Below are 18,983 nucleotides of genomic sequence, written 5' to 3' on the forward strand. Positions count from 1 at the left end.
ACCTGGGAAGCCCTAAATAAAGGAGAGCAACTGCCCAATGTGGAGCTTGAGCCCATGACTTTGGGATTAAAAGTCTCATTCTCTACAGACTGAGCTAGCCAGGCAGGTATTGTTTGAAACAATATGAGACATATGATTTTTTCTACTTATGTTTCTTTATAAAAGTCGGTTTAGATACTGTAGAGCCTGTAATTTTCCTTAAACATCTTAGAGTAAGTTTATCTTTGTCTACAACATAATTAATTTTTTAAATTTGAATTTATCCCTTTATTTCCACTCTCCAGCATCACATACACACATACATGCCCACATCTAAACACTGCAGAATTTGTTTTTTATATATTAAACAGACACCTTTGAGTTGTAATTCATCTGACAATTAGCATCACTGTTTACATAAATTTGGCAATAATCAGTATTCCTTAGTGACTGTTACTTCTAAGCAATCTTGGTGTCCTCACATAAATCAACATACTGTTGGATATAAATACCTTCTTGATCCCACTTTATTTTTGAAATAGATTATTTTGAAAGAGATAACTGTGGAAGTCATTTCCATGAATTTAATAGTGAGGTCATTCACAAATTAATTCTGCACTTTCTCTCTGACCTTTCTAAAAAATACAATAATGACTCTGATATAATTCAGTTTTTTTTTTTTAATACCACCAGCTTCTGTTAAACAGATCTACTTCTTTACACTCAGAAAAGTGGAGCTGCTTCTTCCTTTATATGTCTGCTTTCCTAGTCAAAGATCTTGCCTGTCACATTCTTAGAATGCTTAGAGTACACACACACCCCAATCCAATCCTGATAGCTGTTCTAATAATACCAAGTCTGCAGAATTTGCCTGTTCATAATTCTACCTTGGAGCTTCTTTAGCTCATCTCCTGGTTTCAGTTATGATGAATCACACCATGTATCCCAATTGAGATTAATTTCTACATTGTGTATTTATCTTTGTAATTGTTAGATATAGTCTAAACCCTGAATGTATAATGTCATAGTTTATAAGACACACAGCATGAAAAACTCATTAGAAAAGACCCTGATGCTGGGAAAGATTGAAGGCAAAAGAAGAGGGCAGCAGGAGGTGAGATGGTTGGGCAGCATCACTGACTCAATGGTCATGAACTTGGGCAAACTCCAGGATATAGTGAGGGACAGGGAAGCCTGGTGTGCTGCAATCCATGGGGTTGCAAAGAGTAGGACATGACTTAGTGACTGCATAACAACAACATGAAAAAGTCATAAATTTACATTTAAAGTGTAATGTACTTTGTAATTGTAATATGTAATGAACTTAGTTGAAGATCTCTCATTGTATGTATAATGTGTATCAAACATTTATAAACAATATCTGACATTAGTTTTAGGTCTTTAATCATTTTTAGTTTATTTTTGTATATGATGTTACAGTGTTCTAATTTCCTTGGTTTACATGTAGCTGTCCTGTTTTGTCAATACTCCTCACTGAAGAGACTGTATTTTCTCCACTGTATGTTCTTACCTCCTTTGTCACAGATTAATTGATCATGAGTGAGTGAGTTTATTTCTGAGCTTTCTATCTTGTTCCATTGATCTATATATCTGCTTTTATGCCAGTACCATGCTGTTTTGATGATGATATCTTTGCAATATAGCCTTAAATCAGGGAGCATGGTGGTTACTCTTGCTCTGTTGTTTCTTGAGATTGTTTTGGCTACTCAAGATCTTTGGTGTCTCCATGCAAATTTTAAAGCTGTTTGTTCTAGTTCTGTGAAAAATGCCATTGGTATTTTCATATGGATTGCATTGAATCTATAGATTGCCTTGGGTAGTATGGTCATTTAGCAATAGTAATTCTTCCAATCCAATGTTTGTGTCATTTTCAATTTCTATCATGAGCGTCTTATAGTTTTTGAAATACAGGTTTTGTGCTTCCTTAGGTAGGATTCTTCCTAGGTTTTTTTTTTTTAGTTTTGTTTTCTTTTTTGATGCAATGGTAAATGAGATTGTTTCCGTAATTTCTTTTTCTGATACTTTGCTGTTAGTGTATAGAAATGCAACAGATCCCTGTATATTAATTTTATAACCTGCAACTTATAAAATTCACTGATGAGCTCTAGTAGTTTTCTAGTGGTGTCTTTAGGGATTTTCTCTGTGTTGTACCATGTTATCTCCAAACGACAATTTACTTCTCCCATTCCAATTTGGATTCCTATTATTTCTCTTTCTTCTCTGATTCTGTGGTCAGGACTTTCATAACTATGTTAGATAAAAATGGTGAGGGTGGGCATCCTTGTCTTGTTATTTTGTAATTAACTGTAAATGGAAGGAACCTTGACAATAGTATAAAAATTAATTAAAAATATATTTTGATGCTCATGCAGCCTACAACTGTTCTCTAGATTACTTTTTAGTGTACTGCATATATGCAAATATATTTGTAGAGTAGTTTGAAAGCAAACAAAAGATGTATTTTTAAAATATGGGGAATGATTATGATGATAATTAAGACAATTAATCTGATATTGTTGAAATGCCTAGGTGCAACTCGTACTTATTTTTAATGTGTATATTTTATTGACTAGGTGAATTGGATGTTAACTCTGCCATTAAGTAGAAGAGAAAAAGATTAGAGCAAATTTAAAAAGGAGAAAAATCTTATTTTGAAAATAAATAATATACTCATCTAAGATGCTTCCTTTTGGAATTTCTCAGGAAAGGAGTAACTGAAAATGCACAGGGTGGGTCAAAGTATGTTCCTGTCTCTTAAGGCACCATCCCACTCTGGGTCTAGCTCCATAAATACTCTTGTTCCTGGTGTACCGTCTTTTTCCCTCAAATTGCACATGTGTAAAGATCTCATACAACTGCTCCCAGCCATGGTGACTTTGGGGCTGTCATGAAGTGTCAGCAACCATGACGAGTATCAAGATGTGTCAAGAACTAAATAAAGACCAGGGACTGAATAAAGCACCTGGTCACAGAAAACTATACATCATCTCCTTTGCTTCCTTTGTGAACGTTGGCATATACAGTGTATTTTTAGCAGGAAGGGATGGGATGATTTTGCTTAATGCTCGACAGCTGCTCATTAGGCAGATCAGAATGAGATAAGCAGAATGAGATACTGGTTAAAATTGCAGAGTAGGTGCCAGGAGTATTAGATTTCAAGTCTTGTTCACTAACCTTGGGTGACCTTGAGGATTTATCTTCCTCTTACTCTTCCAGGCTTCTCTAGACTTAGAGCTAAGGCAAGAACATTTTCCCAACATATCAATGACTTTAGCTGGAATTTGTAAAACTCTGAGGTTCTCGAAGTCACAGGTTTCTTTTAAAATCATTGCCCCCAAAGTATGTTACTGTGGCTATTCCATTTAGATATGAGTTTCATGAAGAATGAAATGTAAGATGGATATAGGAATGGAATTGTTGATAAAGTTTGATTTGGTAAAAATCTACCTTTGTTGATATTGGAATTTTTTAAAATCAAATAGTCCGCTAATGCTTACATTGTTGGGCTTCCCAGGTGGCTCAATGGGTACAGAATCCACTTGCAGTGCAGGAGACGCAGGTTTGATCCCTGAGTTGGAAAGATTCCCTAGAGGAGGGCATGGCAACCCACTGCAGTATTCTTGCCTAGAGAATCCCATGGACAGAGGAGCCTGGCGGGCTACAGTCCATAGGGTCTCAAAGAGTAGGACAGGACTGAAGCAGCTGAGCATGCACACACACTTACCTCACGTATGTTAGTCATTCGGTCATGTCCAACTCTTGATGATCCCATGGCCTTATAGCCTACCAGGCTCCTCTGTCCATGGAATTTTCCAGGTAACAGTGGGTTGCCATGACAAGCACACTTAACCTTGTCATTAGATAATTCTGTTTCACCTCAACCCAATTAAATGCATCCAAATATGATATGCACAATCAAATGCAAGCATATACTATGGTCAGATTGAGTAAAGGTACTCAGTTGCAAAGTTCAATAACTTTCTGGTTATCCACCATTCAGTATTTTTTCATCTAATCACTCTCAGCTAGAGAGATGAGCTGTTCTTTCAGGTTGTGACTTCTAAAAAAAAAAAAATGAGACTTTCACTTATTCAATTATTGAGGTTAGCAAAATGAATAAATTTCATTGTCAGTATTTAAAAATATTTTTGGTCTATAACCTGAGTTTCTTTTTCAGACCCTTGAATTATAAGACAATAACTTAATGATAAGATGAAAACAGCTTCTTTCAAAGAAATTACTTTACATTCCAGCATGTCAGGAGTTCAAAAGAGTTTTGTATTTCTTCAGTAGTGATGACTGTGGTGAGTGTTTCACTGTAGACTGTTCATTTTCAGTATAATATTGACAATATTGATCTGATTGCTGGAAAGTGTATAATTTGACCTTAGCTTGTTAACATATAATTTTTAAAGTAGTGTTGTCCTCTTTCGTGTTTTACCACTTGTAATGGTAATTGTAGTGAGCACTATTTTAAAAAATCCTGGTAGTGAAAACATGGTACAATTGTAGTCTGATCCATGTAAATGGACTTGGTGATGGTCTCTGATACGGCTGATCACCCGGAGAACCACAGGGATCCTGAACAGTGAGCCAGGCTGATCTGTATCCTGCTGAGAATAAAGGGGCAGGAGGAGAAGGGGACAACAGAGGATGAGATGGTTGAATGGCATCGCCGACTCGATGGACATGGGTTTGAGTAAACTCCGGGGGTTGGTGATGGACAGGGAGGCCTGGCATGCTGCGATTCATGGGGTCACAAAGAGTCGGACACGACTGAAGGGCTGAACTGAACTGAACTGAGAATAGAGAAGCCAATGTTGGCTGTCGGTTTCCACAAATAAGTTGCCATGGTCAGCATTTATGATTCCAATGAGCTTCTGCTGCCAGCGTCTGAGATGCTGTGGGCCTATGCCAACATTCGGACGGAGTCTGTGCCCGAGTTCCTCGGGACATTCATCTCCTCAGTGCATTTCTGTGCACAGATGTGACTCATTGTATACGTTTCCACTGCAATGGGTGACACAGTAATAAAGCCATTTCTTCTTTAAACAACTGTTTTTTATCAATCCCCTCCAACAAGAAAAACATAGTGTAAAATGCACACACAAAACCAGATGCCAACGCTGTAAGTTTTCCCCCAGAATGCAGTTCAGGTTCCCACAGTCCATGAAGATGCAAGAAAAAATGACACCAAGAAATACACATAATGGTCAGTCAGCACATAATCAAGTGATGATAATGAAGCTGGATAAACTGTCACAGCCTGTGAATAAGTCATAGGTCAAATTCATTTTATCTTTTGCTTCAATTCAAGTTGGTTTTTAGTCCTGAAGCCCACAAAGGGGAAATGCCTTAACAATTCCTAGCCTGTGGTCAATATGGGTAGAAGAGGGGGTATAGCATTGTGTACTAGTGAGGAACATTTGAGGAAAGTAAAATCTGTACTTTTGGCAATACATTTTCCTCTAGAAGATAAAACCAGTCAATATTTTGGAAATATTTAAGTCTTCACTAAAACATTGAGCTTTATCTGATCTTGGTAAAACTAATTCTTGCAGCAAAAGTTAGCCATTATCTTTTTTTTTTTCCCACAGAAAATTCACGTAGAATATAAGCTAGCTTCTTAATGAAAATCTGGTTTCAGCTAACCACAGAGGGTGAAAAAGGTAAAATAAGTTAACTCCTCTCTGCTAGAGCTAGCTTTTTTTTTCCTTTGAAAAATACCCCCTGCTCCCCAGGGGGTAGCAGGTCTCTCTGAGCGTTCTCTCTGAGAACTGTGTTTTCCCCAAGATGAGCCCTGAAGGATGTGTGGACCAAGGGACTTTGTTTCTGGACCAGATATGACCAGGAGACAACTATTAAACTCAGACCGAGTAAGCTCATGGGTTGACCAGCTGTCCATTTTGTATCTGTTGCTGATGTTCGTTGCTGTTGTTTGGTTCTAAGTCATGTCCAACTCTTTGATACCACACGGACTGCAGCCAGGCTTTCCTGACCTTCACTATTCCCTGACTTTCAAACAAGAATTCCAAACAAGAGTCTCCAAGAGATGGAGTTGAATTCTGTTCCCCTTGAGTGTGGCCTGGATTCAGCCAGTAATGAATGGCAAATGTGATATATGACACTAATGAGATTGGGCTATAAAAAGATGGTGAACTCTGCCTTGAAGTCTCTTTGCTCTCTCTCACTGAGGGGAAGCAAGCTGTCCTGGCTTTGAAGCAGCCCCCCTGTGAGGCCCATGTGGTGCAGCCCTAAAACTTCTGGTCAACAGCCAGAGAGGAACTGAGTCTGCCAACAACCCCAGTCTTGAGCTTGGAAGCGCAAACCCCTCGTCCTAGTTGAATCTTTGGATGAGTGTACCCCAAGGTGAGAATGTGACTGAAACTTTGTGAAAGACCTTGAGTCTGAACTATATGGATGAGAAGCTCTCAGGGTCTTGGCTTTCAGAAACTGTGTGAGATAATGCATATTTATTATTTTAAGATGTTGAGTTCAGTTTGGGGGTAATTTGTTACATAGCAATAAAAAACGATACAATTGGTTTCCATGTAATAGTGGTAAAACTCTTGTATCCACATCTCCAGCCTGTTCTTTTATCAGCTTCTTTTAAAGACATCCCCACCCCTCCCTGTGACTTGACCAATTCTAATTTCCAAAGACTGTCTTTGGTCCCCTTTTCTTCTTACTCCAAAACCTTAGGTGATCTTATTTGCCTGTATAACTTCAAAAACCAGTCAAAACTTACACATTGATATCCATTGTCTTGACCAAGGTTTTTCAACTGTGGAACTTTCAATATTTTGGATAGGATCAACTTTGTTGGGAGGAACTCTCCAGGGTGTTGTAAGATGTTTAACAGCATCCTTAACCTCTGTACTCTAGATGCCAGGAATAGCCTCCAATCCCTCAGCACTGACACCAAAAATATCCCCAGGTATTGCCAACTATAACCCCCAGAATGGGAGTCAATATTATAGTTTTCTGAGGGTAACTGTTCTAGACCTTTGTGCAGAGATTCAGATGCATAAATCTATCCACCTATCTAAGGTTTATTCAGGGTTTCCACTTGCATAGTAGTCTAGAAGATGAGAATACCAGATTACCTTACTTGCCTCCTGAGAAACCTGAGAAATGTATGCAGGTCAAGAAGCAATCATTAGAATTGGACAAGGAACAACAGACTGGTTCCAAATTGGGAAAGGAGTATGTCAAGGCTGTGTATGTCACCCTGCTTATTTAACTTATATGCAGAGTACATCATGCGAAATGCCTGGTTGGATGAAGCACAAGCTGGCATCAAGATTGCCAGGAGAAATATCAATAACCACACATATGCAGATGATACCACCTTTGTGGCAGAAAGCAAAGAGGAATTGAAGAGCCTCTTGATGAAGGTGAAAAAGAAGAGTGAAAAAGCTGGCTTAAAACTCAACGTTAAAAAAACTAAGATCATGGCATCTGGTCCCATGATTTCATGGCAAATAGATGGGGAAACAATGGAAACAATGACAGACTTTATTTTCTTGGGCTCCAAAATCACTGCAGATGGTGACTGCAGCCATGAAATTAAAAGATGCTTTCTCCTTGGGAGAAAATATTTGACCCAACCTAGAAAGCATATTAAAAAACAAAGACATCATTTTGCCAGCAAGGGTCCATCTAGTCAAAGCTATGGTTTTTCCAGTAGTCACGCATGGATGTGAGAGTTGGACTATAAAGAAAGCTGAGTGCCGAAGAATTGATGCTTTTGAACTGTAGTGCTGGAGAAGACTCTTGAGAGTCCCTTGGATAGCAAGAAGATCCAACCAGTCAATCCTAAAGGAAATCAGTTCTGAACATTCATTGGAAAGACTGATGCTGAAGCTGAAACTCCAATTCTTTGGCCACCTGATGTGGAGAGCCGACTCATTAGAAAAGGCCCTGATGCTGGGAAAGATTGAGGGCAAGACAAGAAGGGGACAACAGAAGATGAGATGGTTGGATAGCATCACTGAGTGTGAGCAAGCTCCTGGAGGTTGTGAAGGACAGGGAAGCTTGACGTTTTGCAGTCCATGGGGTTGCAAAGAGTTGGACACGACAGAGTGACTGAGCAACAGCAGCAACTTCACCACAGCCAACTTTGATGTTTGGCATTGCCTTCTCGTCATTTTGTTGTTAAGCCCATTTTTGTGTTGGTTTATTCCCTATATCACTGCCTTTGCACATGCCCCTCCTGCCTAGAATGTGATCTGCTTTCCTCTTTATCTTGTTTATTCTAAGTGAAGTGAAGTGAAGTTGCTCAATCGTGTCCGACCCCATGGACTGTAGCCTACCAGGCTCCTCCCTCCATGGAATTCTCCAGGCAAGAGTACTGGTAGTGGGTTGCCATTTCCTTCTCAAATCTCATCTAAAATGACACTTCTTCACAGAAGCCCTCTCTGATTGCCACAGACTGGGATTAGTCCCTCTATCATGAGCTCAGGCAGTTTCTGCCTCTCCTTTTTAAGAGTTACAATTATCTTTGGAAATTTGAGTGTTTGTCCCAACACCAAGAATTTTAGCTTCATCAGTGAGAGTATCTGTCCATATTCCTTCACCTTTATATAGCTTATACCTGTGTAGTGTGTTTTCACCAGTTTCCCTGATGGCTCAGATGGGAAAGAGTCTGCCCGCAGTGGGGGAGACCCGGGTTCAATCTCTGGATCGGGAAGATGCCCTGGATACGGGAGTGACAACCCACTCCAGTATTGGACAGAGGAGCTTGGTGGGCTGCAGTCCATTATGTGGCAGAGTTTGACACGGCCAAGTGACTAACACTTTCACTTTCATGTTAAACTTTAGGTTTGAGTCACTATTCTTCTAAGAGGCAAAGCACATTATTGAAATAATAAAATTCAAAACTGCTATCAGAGCTAATGAACTAACTGGTGAAACTACACACAACATAAATAGCAATATATAAACAAATAAAAGTGAACTTTGATTCTGAAAAGTGTCAAAATACTTCAGTTTTAAAAGTGTAAATAAAAATGCTTTCTTTTTACCAGAAATTATAGTACAACAGACATAGTTAAGGACACTAAAATATTCTATGTGGCTAAATGTAATGTAATAATTAAAATTTAAGAAAATTGACATATATATGACAAAGTATTATTATTTTTATATTTAAAGAATTTTAACAAGTTAAGAAGGCAAATTATTTGTTTCTAATAATGAAAAAAAGAGGAGAATATATAAAAATCAGAAATTGACAATAAACAGTATTTGAATGAAAACAATAATACATTCTGGTTTTAAAATAGCAAAACATTGGGAACTTATATATCCAGTGTAGAAGACTAATTAAAAACCCGTGTCTCTCTAAAATAAAATTTTATTTGGAAAATTAAACTAAGACTATAAATCTATATTTGTTAACAAGGAAGTATATGTGTGTTTCTAAATACACGTTCCAACACATACATTTTTTCACACAGTTAAGTGAAAAAAAGGAAGTTTACGAAATATGGATATTACTATGACCATTTTCATAAGAATGTGTGCTTTGCGTGTGTGTCCCGTGAAACATGGTAGTGTGGGGATGATGTTTGGACAATGGATTTCTGTTAATACTTTATGGATTGCTTATGATGCATATCTATTTTGTTTACAATCAGAAGAAAAATGCTAGATTATTTCGGAAAAATAATAAAAAATAAACTTAAAGATCTTAAATGTTTGTCCCATGAAATAAAATGTATCTTAAGAATTTTAGCCCCAAGGATCTTTATCCTGGAGATATTGCTTCTTTAAAAAAAAAAAAAGAATCTCTGCTGCCGTATCCTATCTAAAGCTTTCTTCCATAGCTTCTAACTCCAATGCCAGCTTTCAATAATGTAATCCTGCATATTTATACAACTATCAAAATTCAATTTAGAATTTTAAACCTTCCTAAAACTCATCCATCACATTAGTAAAGAAAATTGGGTTATGCCTTACATCCCAAATGAAAATTAAAGCCATCTGCTAATTCCATAGCAGACTTCACCTAACTGTTTTGCAAAAGCATGTAACTTGAGTAAGAAGAAAAGAAGCAAACAGAGTCTCAGATCTTCTTTAATCTTTGTCTGAGCACCATGCACTCAGGACCCGGCCATCAACAGAGGGGAGTCTTTTGCACAGGGGACTTCTTCACAAAATACACTGTCTTGTTTGTCCCTGAATTTTGTTTCGGTTTCATCATGATTAGCAAATGAGCTGGACTTTAGGCGGCTCAGAGGCAGACTGTTAAACCACTGCCTTATCTTTCTTTTGCCACAGATTTTCTGCTGAAGCCTAAGGGCCAAATTTAGAGAGGCAGATTTAACAGATGTGCTCATAAAATTGAATGCATACCTGTCCTGCCTATCAAAGAGCCCTCAAAAATTTCCCCTTCCACAGTGTTCTGATTTTCTTGTCCTGCCTGTAAAGGTCCCAGTAGGGAAAGTTTCTGCCCCATCTTCTGAGCAGGCTGGCAGCTCTAGCTTTGAGACTGTACACAAGGAGGTCTTTGCAAATCAGCCCAAGTTACATCATGTCAACTTCAAATGAAATCATAACACAAAAACAAAACGTTCATAAATTGAGAGAAATTACAGAGCACCAAATGAGATACAAGAATTTTATCTCCTCATTTGTATATTCCTGTTTCCTTGTCTATAAACATATGTTTGTGCATGCTGTGTATTGATAGATTAACATATAAAATTACAACTTTGCATTCGTAAGACTGTAGTTAAGGTTGTCTCCACATTTATATTTCTCAGGTTTTTTATCTGAATCATAAACATCCTCTCCGGGCTGAAACTTTGGCATAGGGTGAAAAACTAGAAGTGTGTTCCTTTCTCCTAAACATGAAATGAATTTTGTAGAAATGCTTAGATCTTTTTCAATATTTTTTTAGTTGACCTAATAAAAACATCCTTTAAAAAATGTATACATAAAAAATGTTAACAATGATTTCAAACAGAAAACAAATAGAATGTTTATTTTCTATATTAGGAAGAATGGAGCATGTGGTTTTAAATCTAACAATACTTTTCAAAATTTTATGATCTTCTGACTAGAAAAAATAATGTTAATGGCATTTCAAGTTAAACACTTTTTAAAACTCCAAAAACAACAGTAGAAGCCTACTTAACTTTTGGCAAGATTATTAAATATTGTTTATGACATAACTGACAATGTTCCCTTCTAAATGATGCTAATAAAATAATTAGGAAGGCTGTTAAATTATATAATCACACAGTTTTTAAAATATATTATTTTAGATGTAAAGAGTAAATCAAGTTTATCAAGGATGTTAACATTATTTTGAAACTGAGTGAGTTCAATGTCCTGCTTTGAAGTAAATGGCTTAAAAGATTTATAAATTTGAGAAGATAATAAAACTTTAAAAGTCAAATTTATTTACTGGTTAGGTTATTTATTATATATTATTGAAATTTTCATTATTCTCATGGCAGTTCTGGGCACTAATTACTTTAACCAAGTTGCTCGTTTGTTTGTATAGATATTCCTTTTATTGATCAGAAAAATATGTTTTGAAAATTAAATCTCTAACAACAGTGAGTTAAATACAAAGTAAATGATTTTCGAATCACACAGAGTCTATTACTTAAGAATATTTGTAAGTCTTTTTTTACGATACTTTCCAAACATTCTCCAAAAAACCTTTCCTTTCTATTTGTTTTACATTTTGGAAGTGAGAAAAATGTGTATTTTGTGGAATGTCGGACTTATGTTTATTCACAATTAGCTGTGAAGCATGTGGAGTAAATTTTCCTTACGGAACACAATGTTACAAGTTCAGATTGGGAAATATATGGCTGAAATGCTTTGAGGGTTTGCACATTGAATTTGAAAAATCCTTCATGATATTTGGTGATTCTGAGTTCAGTTACAGCTATGCAAACACACACACACAGTATATCAGAGCGTGGAGGGGGAAATAAATGAGCAATTGTCCAGAGTTGTAAACACAAACTTTTGACTTATCACCCCCATGTTGCTAAGTTATGCGCTGGTACCCAAAGGCTCTGTTTTCCTGTAGCCTGACTTCTGCTGCTGCCGTGGTCTCCTGGGAGCGTGAAGGTAAGTGGGCTCCACTGCCCTGGAGCCTACAGCATGTATGATTTAGTTCCCCTGCATCCGTCAACACTCACCATGCTGCACTTTTGGACCTGATTACACTTCACTGCCTAGCAGCAAATGCTTCACGGCATCATTCCCTGTGGACTCGATCAGACTAAGTCACTCGCCATGCAAGCCGGGAGGCTAGCGATGGATCTGAACCAGGAAGAACCAACAGATCTAACACAGGGCAGAGACTGACATTACTCAAGATGCTGAGCTTATACTTTATTTCCTGCTCTGTAAAATATACATTTCACATACTTCGCTTCCCTACTGCTTTTTTTTGGGGTGTGTGGGTGGGGGGGCATAAACATTTCCATTTTTAAATTTTTTTGTTTTACATCAAGGTAGCACTTTACAAATACAAATGATTCTAAACTTGGTTTATTCATACCCTGAAGTTTTTAACAGGAAAAGTAGATGGTTTCTGAAGTCTTTATTCCTTTTTGAAATGGGTAGGCATTTTGGAGAAGGAAGGATTTCTTTAATACATGTAACAGGCCCCTGAAATTCAGAAAATAAAGATTATTATCCCTTTTTTCCCCCCTACCTGTCCTTTCATCCAGGAATAATGGAAGAACAGGTTGAAAAAGGTCCTGTCCAAAATGGTGTGTAGCATACGGACCCACTGACAGGAATTCAATAAATGAATGCAGGAGTGAATGCATAAATGCACAAGAGAGGTATTATCTTTTTAGGAGGTAGATGGCCATTTTACCCACTCATCTCCTGGAAATATTCCTTTTTAAATTAACTTTAATTAGGATACAGTTCTTTTCAATGTTGTGTTAGTTTCTACTGTAGAGAAAAATGAATCTGCCATACATATACATACATCTTCTCCCTTTGGATTTCTTTTCCACTCAGGTCATGTCTTAATATGACTTCTCTTAAGCAGAAAACCCGTTACCTGGCATTAGCGTGGTTTATTTTTTATCACATCACTGTGAAATTTAAAGTGACTGCCTAACTGGCTGCTGTTCTTTCCTGCTCTTTCTAACTCCTGGTTATCTCACCTGTTAACAACAAACCTGGACTCTTATAATATTAGTCATATTTCATATTATATATAATATATTTATATATTATATATATTTTTTACTATATATTAAGTAAAGTATTAGCATACTTAAAGTATTATTCAGACTTACAGTATCATGACACTGTCAGTGTTTCTTAATACCAAAGCTACGTCGCACTCTTAACTTGTATTTTGACTACATACAGCCACTACTACTATTATTTTTTAATTTATAATATACCCATATTTGCATTATCTACAGAACTCTCTCCCACAAAGTAGGGCACAATAAACAGGTGTTGAATGAAGAGGCTTTCCTCCTCTTTACACAAAGAATTCTCTGAGTTCCAAAATCTTAAGAACTTTTAAAAGGTATTTCCTAATACACTGATGGACTTCAATATGTTATATTAAATTCCTGTGTTATAACAGGTATTCAAGCAAAGCAAACAGTCGTGTGAGTTTATATAAGCAAGGAGTCTGTGAGTCTTTATTTGCTTGATGTTTAGTTCCTAAAGACATAAGAACTTCTATATTGGGTCAGAACTGTGGTCTATCCATCAGAGTATTTTATATCTGGAAGTGGTACCAAGACATCAATTGTAAGAAGACACAGCTGTCCTCCCAGACATTAGAGGTGTGTTCCAGAACACCTTACTTTTATTCAATAACCTATAATGAGTCCTTCATACTTGAAACTATGTTTTGGAATCATTTGTTTAAATACTATGAAATTGAAAGTGTTAGTCTCTCACTTGTGTCTGACTCTTTGTGACCCCACAGACTGTATGGAGCCCACCAGGATTCTCTGTCCACGGGATTTCCGAGGCAATAATACTGGAGTGGGTTTTCATTCCCTCCTCCAGGGATTCTTCCGAACCCAGGGATGGAACCTGGGTTTCCTGTACTGCAAGCAGACTTGTTATTGCTGAGCAGGGAAGTGCCTTAAATACTATGCCAGATCTCTTGTGTATGCTACTTGTTATATAAAGAGCATTTTACATACCATATAAGTAATGCAGTCAATACTTAAGCATTACATCAGTAGTACCGAATATCCATGTATAAGACTATAAATAGTTTGGTTATATATTTTTCTCCAAGTTGAACTCCTTTTAAGTTTAAGAGAGTTCCTAATTCTAACAAAGTCTGCTAATAGTCTGATGACATCCTTCATGGTTTCAAAAATTTCAGTTCTATCGCTTTCCATCCTTCTCTTTCTAGACTGAAGAAATCTCATCTTTCTATTGTGTCCTCATAGAGAAATGACCCTGTACCATTCCACTTTTTAAAATTTTGAGTCATCTTACAGGCTCCAAACTGAAACAACAAAAAAGGAAGGTCTATGTAATTTAATTTCACAGAAGTCAAGAAAATTGCACCCCTGATATAATTTGGGAAAGATAGCCTTTGAAAATACTTTGACAATCACTGTACCCCAAGACTTAGAGGAAATCAAGGTAACGCTCACAGTTGCTTTCACCATCATCTTTCTGGTTCACCATTGCCATCAATGGCTGCATCAGAGGCACAATCTGCTACCAATACTTCTTCAGACACTATCAGCAGTCAGAAGATCAGCAATGATTTCTGCCCCTCCGACACTAGAGTGTAGGGGCACACTAGTGCTGCTCACTACTACAGAATTATTTAATGTGTCCAATGTCAGACACCTGTACAGATTCACTCATCAAGACATGTTCTGGCATAGACACTGAGGCTGAAGTAACATCAGAAGCTGAAACAGCATCTGGGACTGTGCACTCTGCTAAAGACACTTTTTCTTTGGTTCCACCTGAGTCCAGCACTTGCTCAGGAATGGTGACCCTCTCAGATACATGTGCTTCTTTCATAATGTCTGAGCACTGAACATGCTCTATAACAACATTCTGGATAGCATCTTGGATTACAAACTGAGTCTGGGTCATTGGGAAGAAAGTTAGTCACAGTTATGTCTGAATCCACAACATCTGAAACAAAACATCTCTTGTACTTCCACAACAACTGGATCACCATCCATGAGTGTAGCATTAGCTCTCATGGGACTGTTGTGATGCTCACATGGGAATATATGAGAAGTGTTCTGAAAAACTGTGGCATCAAAAAAACGAGCTTGGCTCTTGTGGGTGTAACTCAAGTCCATCTTTATCCACGGCCATTAATTCTCATCAGTCAGAACTCCTGATGGGTATGTGGGTGGCCGCTGATGGTGGCCTCCTATACTTCTTTTGAATGTCTTCCTCTGCTAGCAAATGAGTCTATTCTGCCTCCCCACCATCTTGGATTTACAGATGGCATTTGCAAAGACCAGCATCAGAGTCTATATATTTTTTAGCCCATCTGTATATAAAGATGGCCACACATAAAATGGCAAACACAGTGGCTACTAAGAGGAGGATCTTTATTTGACAACTAAGTGTCATTCACTCTTAATATCATTCTCCAGAAAGAGAAAAGGCCAAGGAAATTCAATATTCTTTACAACTTAATCTAATCATCGCTCCCTTTTACTGAATATGAACAGAACTCCATAGAGGCGCCTGCAGAGACTCCACGTTCGATTCGGTCGCTGATCAAGTTTATGACTGAAAGCAAACTGGAGAAGATCCTATGAAAGCAAATCATTGGATGAAACTCTCAGACTCAGGCTTTTGTGATGCTGTCTCCTCCTCCAGATGCGGGAAACAGGAACTCTCCTGCCCAGCAGAGGGCTGCTCATCTGGTGAGGGAAAACTCCAAGACCTAGTCGAGGAAAGAAGAATGTGTTTATAAAGGAATTGTAGATGCCTTCTAATAAATCTGGATGTGCTTAACAAAATCCCCAAGGAATACAAAAAAGTCTGGATGTGTTTTCTCAAATAACTATTTAAAGCATATTAGAGTATTTTAATTGCACTGGGGAGTTTTCAAAGCATATCAGGACAAAACAGCGGAGTAGAGGCCCCAATATGCTAATGAATAGATAGCTAGACCCCTGAAATAAACCCGCAACACTCCATTAATCAGGCAGTAATTGAATTGGCACAGCGCTTTTGTGCAAACTACATGATAATTGAAAAACCAAACCTGGCAGCGGTGAGGGTAAGGTTGTCCACACTGGGGTATAACAGGGCATCCTCGTTCCTGTTGTAGGTGGGCAGCTAGCTCCCTTGTCAGGAGGTTTGCATGGGGAGAAAGCTGGCTACTCTCTGAGTCCAGGCTAACTCTGTCTCCTGCTGCGATGGCCTTTTAGGTGCGTGATACCCAGTGGCCAAAAGCGTGACCCTATAGAAACACATGTAATGGCTGATATGCTTTCCTCTGTTACCTAAAGACATCTGCCAATTAATGTGATTATAAAATAATAGTGAGGAACAGATGTTTCGTTTGCTAATTTTATATCTGACTGTTTGAAAGCTAGCTACCTGGGGATTTAACTGGCAAACACTACTTTGCTTACCAGAAAAGAAACAATGCATGTGTGTTTTTTTTTTCCCCACACAGCTGATATGGTATAATTCTGGATATTAGTTGTCTGAGTAAGATCTCAGTGAGAGGGAGACTGATTGCTTCTAAGTGAAGAGAAGAAAAATAGCATTTTAAGCCTTTTTACTGCAAACAAAACATTAAGGATGTTGCTATACCAAAAAAAAAAAAAAAAGCTGTTGTAATAAAAGAGTTTTGCTTGTCATACTGTGATGACAATGGGTGGAAACAAGATGTAGATAAAATAAAGATTGACATGAGTTTTTCATCTAGAACTTTAAGACAAATCATATTGAAAAACCTGAAGACTTTGTATGTTTGTCAAACCTTGAATTATACAGGTAAAGTGTAGAGAGGCCTTCCCAGGTGATGCTAGTGGTAAAGAACCTCCTTGCCATTGCAGGAGACATAAGAGATGCAGGTTCAATCCCTGGGTCTGGAAGATCCCCTGAAGGAGGGCACGGCAAACCACTCCAGTATTCTTGCCTGGAGAATCCCATGGACATGGAGCCTGGTGGGCTACAGTCCACGGGGTTGCAGAGTTGGACATGACTGAAGCCACTTAGCATACACCCACAAAGTGTAGAGAACATGAAATCATGGGGAAAGAGTGGAATTTGGGGATCTGGAGAGATACATTAAGAAACGTAGAAAAAATATATAAAATAATAATTTAAATATTTTATTCTTATTACTCATTTTCTTCTCCATTGAAGGTGCATGCATTGTGAAATACACTTGATATATTTTTTTCTTAGTCTTGACTCTTAACCTGAGTCAGATCCTTCATACGGTGGTGGCCCTTCACTGTCTGTGTCCCCAGAAGCTCCCTCTAGGTGGAAGTTTCTTTTCCTATTCATACTATTAAATATGAGCCTTTATTAAGGAAAGAACTTATATTTGGGTACTGGGTATGCCCCGAGCTCTATTCATATTAGGCAAGTTACCTAACCACTCTGCTCACTTTTCTTGCCTGTCCAAAGAGGAATTTGTATAAGATTAGGGTTTCAGAACCTTTTAAAATTTATGCCCTTTTTTATGAAAGTAAAACCCCTAGTTTTACTTTAACATTTTCAAATTTATAGAATAATATATATAGCAGGATTTAAAGAACTCCCAAATCAAGGTTATATAGAAAATGGCTTTATTTTCAAATCTCAACTCCTCCCAAGCTTCAGAGAAGTTGCAAAGCTTACCTAAAAGCCATCCAGGGACAGGTGTTACTCTCTGCTGGTCAGGACACGACCTCAGGACTTTGACAGTGATGCGGTTTCCACATGCCAGACTGCCTTGCAGTCCTCAAAACCTCTTGCTTGGAAACTGGACTTGGTTGTCAGTAAAAGTACTTTCTTTTTCATTGTAGGATAAGCACTTTACAATGTTGTGTTGGTTTCCGCCACACAATGATGCGAATCGGTCATAACTATATGTGTATTGTGTGCTTCATTCATGTCCGACTCTTTGTGACCCCATGGACTGTAGCCCGCAGACTCCTCTGTCCGTGGGATTTCCCAGGCAAGAATACTGGAGTGGCTTTCCATTTCCTCCTCCAGGGAATCTTCCCAACCCAGGGATCGAACCCACATCTCCTGCACTGGCAGGCAGGTTCTTTACCACTGAGGGAAGCCCATAAGTATAGTAAACATATTAATATGTAAAATGTTTCTCAGTTTGCACTTAATGTAACTGAACACTAGCCTGTGTCCACCACTGACCACCAACTCAAAAGACTGCACCTATGCTACCAACTGTGTCTTTCTTTTGTAAAACAAAGCAAACCCCAAATATCTGAGAGTTGCTTTTCTTATCTGGGGCTCTTCTGAAGAGGTACTTGCTTTCACTTTTTTATCTCAAGTGTTAGAGGGTGAGTTTTATTTTCTTGTCCGGCCACTGGCTCTTTTCATGCTGGCGATTCCAGTTCCCTCTGCATTGGACTGCCTCAGAAGTTACACTTTCATCTCTAGCCCTAGTACATCTAAGCATGTCCAGAACTGAACTTACCCACTCCAGACTGGACTTTGACCTTGATATGTTGACTCCGAATGAACAGGCTTGGACTCATTTTCAAGGCATTGATTCCTCCTCACTTAACTCCTTTGTTATCTCTTTATATCTTATGTCCAACACATACAACTTGACCTCCAAATCATAACTCTTGTTTTCCCTTGTCTCCTGTTGCTTCTTGTCTACACTTCTGCAGTGGTCCCCAGGGTCTCTGCTTCCATTCCCAACTGTGCAATCAATGTACCAGAATTGGTTGATTGATGTTGTTCAGTTGCTCAGTTGTTTCTGACTCTTCATGACCCCATGGACTGCAGCATGCCAGGCTTCCCTGTCCTTCACTATCTCCCAGAGTTTG

The sequence above is a fragment of the Dama dama genome, chromosome 11 (genome assembly GCF_033118175.1).
Source record: "Dama dama isolate Ldn47 chromosome 11, ASM3311817v1, whole genome shotgun sequence".
Taxonomy (NCBI): domain Eukaryota; kingdom Metazoa; phylum Chordata; class Mammalia; order Artiodactyla; family Cervidae; genus Dama; species Dama dama.